We start from the raw sequence: 9,022 nt of genomic DNA, 5'->3' as shown, positions 1-9,022 counted from the left end.
TCACGAGAACTGCTGTAATTTTTATTTGAAGAGTGATATTTAGTTAATTCTTTTTGAATATGATTAATAGATAAATTCCTCACTTCCAGAAATTTATTTTAGAATTTTTGGGGTTCCAGATCTTGCGCTAGCTACATATTACTACAGACTGTTCTGTTTTTGACAGATTCTGTTTTTCGTGTGTTATTTGCTTATTTTGATGAATCTATGGCTAGTAAAATAGTTTATAATCCATAGAGAAGTTGTAATACAGTAGGTTTAACACCAAAATAAATAAAGAATGAGTTCATTACAGTACCTTGAAGTGGTCTTTTGTTTTCGTTCGCTAACGGAGCTCACGAGTTTTCTATTTTGAGTTTTGTGTTGTGAAGTTTTGAAGTTTTGGGTGAATTCTTTTGATGGATCATGGAACAAGGAGTGGCAATAGCCTAAGCTTTGGGATGCCCATGGCACCCCCAAGATAATCCAAGGACACCAAAAAGTTAAATCTTGGGGATTCCCCGGAAGGCATCCCCTCTTTTCGTCCACTTCCATCGGTAATTTACTTGGAGCTATATTTTTATTCACCAACATGATATGTGTTTTGCTTGGAGCATCTTGTATTATTTGTGTATTTGTTTGCTAGTATACCACAATCATCCTTGCTGTACACACCTTTTGAGAGAGCCATACATGAATCAAAATTTGATAGAATACTCTATGTGCTTCACTTATATCCTTTGAGCTAGATAATTTTGCTTTATGTGCTTCACTTAGATCTTTTAGAGCACGGTGGTGAATTTGTTTTAAAGAAACTATTGATCTCTCATGCTTCACTTAAATTAATTTTAGAGTCTCTTAATAGCATGGTAATTTGCCTAATAATAATATGCTTGGTATTCTAGATTTGTGAAACTTTCTTTTGAGTGTGTTGAATACTAAGAAAAGATTGAAGCATGATAATTGTTTTGAGATATCGAGGTGATAATATTAAAGTCATGCTAGTTGAGTAGTTGTGAATTTAAAGAATACTTGTGTTGAAGTTTGTGATTCCCGTAGCATGCACGTATGGTGAACCGTTATGTGATGAAGTTGGAGCATGATTTATTTATTGATTGTCTTCCTTATGAGTGGCAGTCGGGGACGAGCGATGGTATTTTCCTACCAATCTATCCCCCTAGGAGCATGCGCGTAATACTTTGCTTTGATAACTTCTAGATTTTTGCAATAAGTATATGAGTTCTTTATGACTAATGTTGAGTCCATGGATCATACGCACTCCCACCCTTCCACCCTCGCTAGCCTCTCTAATACCACGCAACTTTCACCGGTATCATACACCTACCATATACCTTCCTCAAAACAGCCACCATACCTACCTATTATGGCATTTCCATAGCCATTCCGAGATATATTGCCATGCAACTTTCCACCATCTAGTTCATCATGACACATCCATCATTGTCATATTGCTTAGCATGATCATGTAGTTGACATAGTATTTGTGGCAAAGCCACCGTTCATAATTCTTTCATACTTGTCACTCTTGATTCATTGCATATCCCGGTACACCGCCGGAGGCATTCATATAGAGTCATACCTTGTTTTAGTATCGAGTTGTAATCATTGAGTTGTAAATAAATAGAAGTGTGATGATCATCATTCAATAGAGCATTGTCCCAAAAAAGAGAGAAAGTCCAAAGAAAAAAAGAAGGCCCAAAAAAAGGGGCAATGCTACTATCCTTTTTCCACACTTGTGCTTCAAAGTAGCACCATGATATAGCGAGTCTCATATATTGTGCTTCAAAGTAGCACCATGTTCTTCATATAGAGAGTCTCATATGTTGTCACTTCCATATACTAGTGGGAATTTTACGTTATAGAACTTGGCTTGTATATTCCATTGATGGGCTTCCTCAAATTGCCCTAGGTCTTCGTGAGCAAGCAAGTTGGATGCACACCCACTAGTTTCTTTTGTTGAGATTTCATACATTTATAGCTCTAGTGCATCCGTTGCATGGCAATCCCTACTCACTCACATTGATATCTATTAATGGGCATCTCCATAGCCCGTTGATACGCCTAGTTGATGTGAGACTATCTTCTCCTTTTTTGTCTTCTCCACAACCACCATTCTATTCCACCTATAGTGCTATATCCATGGCTCACGCTCATGTATTGTGTGAAGATTGAAAAAGTTTTGAAAAAGTTAGAGTATGAAACAATTGCTTGGCTTATCATCGGGGTTGTTCATGATTTAAATACTTTGTGTGGGGAAGATGGAGCATAGCCAGACTATATGATTTTGTAGGGATAACTTTCTTTGGCCATGTTATTTTGAGAAGACATAATTGCTTTGTTAGTATGCTTGAAGTATTAGTATTTTCTATGTCAATACAAACTTTTGTCTTGAATCTTTCTAATCTGAATATTCATACCACAATTAAGAATATTTGCATTGAAATTATGCCAAGTAACACTCCGTATCAAAAATTCTCTTTTTATCATTTACCTACTCGAGGAAGAGCAGGAATTAAGCTTGGGGATGCCTGATACGTCTCCAACATATCTATAATTTTTGATTGCTCCATGCTATATCATCTACTGTTTTGGACTATATTGGGCTTTATTTTCCACTTTTATATTATTTTTGGGACTAACCTATTAACCGGAGGCCCAGACCAGAATTGTTGTTTTTGCCTATTTCAGTGTTCCGGATAAACAGAATATCAAACGGAGTCCAAACGGAATAAAATCTTCGGAAACGTGATTTTCTCACCGAACATGATCCAGGAGACTTGGACCCTACTGCAAGGGATCAAAGAGGAGGTCACGAGGGTGGGGGGCGCGCCCCTGCCTCGTGGGCCCCTCGGTGCTCCACCGACGTACTCCTTCCTCCTATATATACACACGTACCCACAATCGATCAGAACAGGAGCCAAAAACCTAATTCCACCGCCGCAACTTTCTGTATCCACGAGATCCCATCTTGGGGCCTGTTCCGGAGCTCCGCCGGAAGAGGGCCGTCATCACGGAGGGCTTCTACATCACCATAGCCCCTCCGATGAAGTGTGAGTAGTTTACCTGAGACGTTCGGGTCCATAGTTAGTAGCTAGATGGCTTCTTCTCTCTCTTTGAATCTCAATACAAAGTTCTCCCCCTCTCTCGTGGAGATCTATCCGATGTAATCTTTTTGTGGTGTGTTTGTTGAGACCGATGAATTGTGGGTTTATGATCAAGTCTATCTATGAATAATATTTGAATCTTCTCTAAATTCTTTTATGCTTGATTGGTTATCTTTGCAAGTCTCTTCGAATTATCTGTTTGGTTTGGCCAACTAGATTGGTAGTTCTTGCCATGGGAGAAGTGCTTAGCTTTGGGTTCGATCTTGCGGTGTCCTTACCCAGTGACAGAAGGGGCAGCAAGGCACGTATTGTTTCATTGCCATCGAGGATAACAAGATGGGGTTTATTTCATATTGCATGAATTTATCTCTCTACATCATGTCATCTTGCTTAAAGCGTTACTCTGTTTTTAACTTAATACTCTAGATGCATGCTGGATAGCGGTCGATGAGTGGAGTAATAGTAGTAGATACATAATCGTTTCGGTCTACTTGTCACGGACGTGATGCCTATATACATGACCATGCCTAGATATTCTCATAATTATGATCAATTCTATCAATTGCTCAACAGTAATTTGTTCACCCACCATAGAATACTTATGCTCTTGAGAGAAGCCACTAGTGAAACCTATGGCCCCTAGGTCTATTCTCATCATATCAATCTCCATCACTTTTAATATTTTTTTGCTATTCAAACAACAATCAAAGAAAAATAAAATAAAATGACGCTCCAAGCAAAACACATATCATGTGGTGAATAAAACTATAGCTCCAAGTAAACTTACCGATGAACGAAGACGAAAGAGAGGATGCCTTCCAGGGCATCCCCAAGCTTAGGCTTTTGGTTGTCCTTGAATATTGCCTTGGGGTTCCTTGGTCATCCCCAAGCTTAGTCTCTTGCCACTCCTTATTCCATAGTCCATCGAATCTTTACCCAAAACTTGAAAACTTCACAACACAAAACTGAACAGAAAACTCGTAAGCCCCGTTAGCGAAAGAAAACAAAACACCACTTCAAGGTACTGTAATTAACTCATTATTTATTTATATTGGTGTTAAAACTACTGTATTCCAACTTACCTATGGTTTATAAACTCTTTTACTAGCCATAGATTCATCAAAATAACTAAACAACACAAGAAAAACAGAATCTGTCAAAAACAGAACAGTCTGTAGTAATCTGTAACTAACGCAAACTTCTGGAACCTCAAAAATTCAAAACAAATTGAACGACGTGAGGAATTTATATATTAACCATCTTCAAAAAGAATTAACTCAATATCACTCTCCAATAAAAACTGGCAGCAATTCTCGTGAGCGCTAAAGTTTCTGTTTTTTACAGCAAGATCAAAAAGACTTTCCCCAAGTCTTCCCAACGGTTCTACTTGGCACAAACACTAATTAAAAGCATAAAAGCACATCTAAACAGAGGTTAGATGAATTATTTATTACTAAACAGGAGAAAAAATCAAGGAACAAAAATAAAATTGGGTTGCCTCCCAACAAGCGCTATCGTTTAACGCCCCTAGCTAGGCATGATGATTTCAATGATGCTCACATAAGACATAAGAATTGAAACATAAAGAGAGCATCATGAAGCATATGACAAGAACATTTAAGTCTAACCCTCTTCCTATGCATAGGGATTTTGTGATCAAACAACTTATGGGAACAATAATCAACTAGCATAGGAAGGCAAAACAAGCATAACTTCAAAGTTTTAAGCACATAGAGAGGAAACTTGATATTGTTGCAATTACTACAAGCATATATTCCTCCCTCATAATAATTTTCAGTAGCATCATGAATGAATTCAACAATATAACTATCACATAAAGCATTCTTTTCATGATCTACAAGCATATAAATTTTATTACTCTCCACAAAAGCAAAATTCTTCTCATGAATAATAGTGGGAGCAAATTCAACAAAATAATTATCATGTGAGGCATAATCCAATTGAAAACTAAAATCATGATGACAAGTTTAATGGACATCATTATTCTTTATATCATACAAGTCATCACAATAATCATCATAGATAGCAACTTTGTTCTCATAATCAATTGGAACCTCTTCCGAAATAGTGGATTCATCACAAAATAAAGTCATGACCTCTCCAAATCCACTTTCATCAATATAATCATCATAAATAGGAGGCATGCTTTCATCATAATAAATTTGCTCATCAAAACTTGGGGGACAAAAAATATCATCTTCATCAAACATAGCTTCCCGAAGCTTGTGGCTTTGCATATCATTAGCATCATGGATATTCAAGGAATTCATACTAACAACATTGCAATCATGCTCATCATTCAAATATTTAGTGCCAAACATTCTAATGCATTCTTCTTATAGCACTTTGGCACAACTTTCCTTTCCATTATACTCACGAAAGATATTAAAAACATGAAGCGTATGAGGCAAACTCAATTCCATATTTTTTTGTAGTTTTCTTTTATAAACTAAACTAGTGCTAAAACAAGAAACTAAAAGACTAGATTGCAAGATCTAAAGATATACCTTCAAGCATTCACCTCCCCGACAACGGTGCCAGAAAAGAGCTTGATGTCTACTACACAACCTTCTTATTGTAGACGTTATTGGGCCTCCAAGTGCAGAGGTTTGTAGGACAGTAGCAAATTTCCCTCAAGTGGATGACCTAAGGTTTATCAATCCGTAGGAGGCGTAGGATGAAGATGGTCTCTCTCAAGCAACCCTGCAACCAAATAACAAAGAGTCTCTTGTGTCCCCAACACACCCAATACAATGGTAAATTGTATAGGTGCACTAGTTCGGCGAAGAGATGATAATACAAGTGCTATATGGATGGTAGATAAAGGTTTTTGTAATCTGAAAATATAAAAACAGCAAGGTAACTAATGATAAAAGTGAGCGTAAACGGTATTGCAATGCGTTGAAACAAGGCCTAGGGTTCATACCTTCACTAGTGCAAGTCCTCTCAACAATAATAACATAATTGGATCACATAACTATCCCTCAACATGCAACAAAGAGTCACTCCAAAGTCACTAATAGCCGAGAACGAACGAACAGATTATGGTAGGGTACGAAACCACCTCAAAGTTATTCTTCCCAATCAATCTGTTGGGCTATTCCTATAAGTGTCACAAACAGCCCTAGAGTTTGTACTAGAATAACACCTCAAGACACTAATCAACCAAAACCCTAATGTCACCTAGATACTCCAATGTCACCTCAAGTATCTGTGGGTATGATTATACGATATGCATCAAACAATCTCAGATTCATCTATTCAACCAACACATAGATCCTCAAAGAGTGCCCCAAAGTTTCTACCGGAGAATCATGACGAAAACGTGTGCCAACCCCTATGCATAGGTTCATGGGCGGAACCCGCAAGTTGATCACCAAAACATACATCAAGTGAATCACGTGATATCCCATTGTCACCACAGATACGCACGGCAAGACATACATCTAGTGTTCTGAAATCATCAAAGACTCAATCCGATAAGATAACTTCAAAGGGAAAACTCAATCCATTACAAGAGAGTAGAGGGGGGAGAAGAAACATAAGATCCAACTATAATAGCAAAGCTCGCGATACATCAAGATTGTACCACCTCAAGAACACGAGAGAGAGAGAGAGAGATCAAACACATAGCTACTGGTACATACCCTCAGCCTCGAGGGAGAACTACTCCCTCCTTGTCATGGAGAGCGCCGGGATGATGAAGATGGACACCGGAGAGGGATTCCCCCCTCCGGAAGGGTGCCGGAACGGGTCTAGATTGGTTTTCGGTGGCTATGGAGGCTTTTGGCGACGGAACTCCCGATCTATTGTGCTCCTCGATAGTTTTAGGGTATATGGATATATATAGGCGGAAGAAATACATCAGGCGAGCCATGAGGGGCCCACGAGGGTGGAGGGCGCGCCCCCTGCCTGTGCTCTCCTCGTTGATCCCCTGACGTGCACTCCAAGTCTCCCGTATTGCTTTCTTTCCAAAAATAACTTTTCCAAAGGTTTCATTCCGTTTGGACTCCATTTGATATTCCTTTTCTGCGAAACACCGAAACAAGGGAAAAACAGAAACTGGCACCGGGCTCTGGGTTAATAGGTTAGTCCCAAAAATAATATAAAAGTGTATAATAAAGCCCATAAACATCCAAAAAAGATAATATAATAGCATGGAACAATAAAAAATTATAGATACGTTGGAGACGTATCAGCACCCCCTAGCTTAATTCCTGCTCGTCCTCGAGTAGGTAAATGATAAAAACAGAATTTTTGATGTGGAATGCTACCTAACATATTTCTCTATGTAATCTTCTTTATTATGGCAAGAATATTCAGATCCATAAGATTCAAGACAAAAGTTTAATATTGACATAAAAATAATAATACTTCAAGCATACTAACTAAGCAATCATTTCTTCTCAAAATAACATGGCCAAAGAAAGCTATCCCTACTAAATCATATAGTCTGGCTATGCTCCATCTTCACCACATGAAGTATTTAAATCATGCACAACCCCGATGACAAGCCAAACAATTGTTTCATACTTTTGATGTTCACAAACTTTTTCAATCTTCACGCAATACATGAGCGTGAGCCATGGACATAACACTTTAGGTGGAATAGAATGGTGGTTGTGGAGGAGACAAAAAGGAGAAGATAGTCTCACATCAACTAGGCGTATCAACGGGCTATGGAGATGCCCATTAATAGATATAAATGTGAGTGAGTAGGAATTTCCATGCAACGGATGCACTAGAGCTATAAATGTATGAAAGCTCAACAAAAGAAACTAGTGGGTGTGCATCCAACTCGCTTGCTCACGAAGACCTAGGGCATTTTGAGGAAGCCCATGACTGGAATATACAAGCCAAGTTCTATAATGAAAGATTCCCACTAGTATATGAAAGTGACAACATAGGAGACTCTCTATCATGAAGATCATGGTGCTAATTTGAAGCACAAGTGTGGTAAAAGGATAGTAGCATTGCCCCTTCTCTCTTTTTCTCTCATTTTTTATTTGGGCCTTTTCTCTTTTTTATGGCCTCTTTTTTATTTGGGCCTTTTTATGGCCTATTTTTTTAGTCCGGAGTCTCATCCCGACTTGTGGGGGAATCATAGTCTCCATCATCCTTTCCTCACTAGGACAATGCTCTAATAATGATGATCATCACACTTTTATTTACTTACAACTCAAGAATTACAACTCGATACTTAGAACAAGATATGACTCTATATGAATGCCTCCAGCGGTGTACCGGGATGTGCAATGACTCATGAGTGACATGTATGAAAGAATTATGAACGGTGGCTTTGCCACAAATACGATGTCAACTACATGATCATGCAAAGCAATATGACCATGATGAAGCGTGTCATAATAACGGAACGGTGGAAAGTTGCATGGCAATATATCTCGGAATGGCTATAGAAATTCCATGATAGGTAGGTATGGTGGCTGTTTTGAGGAAGGTATATGGTGGTTTTATGGTACCGGTGAAAGTTGCGCGGTACTAGAGAGTCTAGCAATGGTGGAAGGGTGAGAGTGCGTATAATCCATGGACTCAACATTAGTCATAAAGAACTCACATACTTATTGCAAAAATCTATTAGTTATCGAAACAAAGTACTACGCGCTTGCTCCTAGGGGGATAGATTGGTAGGAAAAGACCATCGCTCGTCCCCGACCGCCACTCATAAGGAAGACAATCAATAAATAAATCGTGCTCCGACTTCATCACATAACGGTTCATCATACGTGCATGCTACGGGAATCACAAACTTCAACACAAGTATTTCTCAAATTCACAACTACTCAACTAGCATGACTCTAATATCACCATCTCCATATCTCAAAACAATTATCAAGTATCAAACTTCTCATAGTATTCAATGCACTTTATATGATAGT

The sequence above is a fragment of the Triticum dicoccoides genome, chromosome 5A, assembly GCF_002162155.2.
Source record: "Triticum dicoccoides isolate Atlit2015 ecotype Zavitan chromosome 5A, WEW_v2.0, whole genome shotgun sequence".
Lineage (NCBI taxonomy): Eukaryota > Viridiplantae > Streptophyta > Magnoliopsida > Poales > Poaceae > Triticum > Triticum dicoccoides.
Note: the sequence above shows the minus strand (reverse complement) of the source record.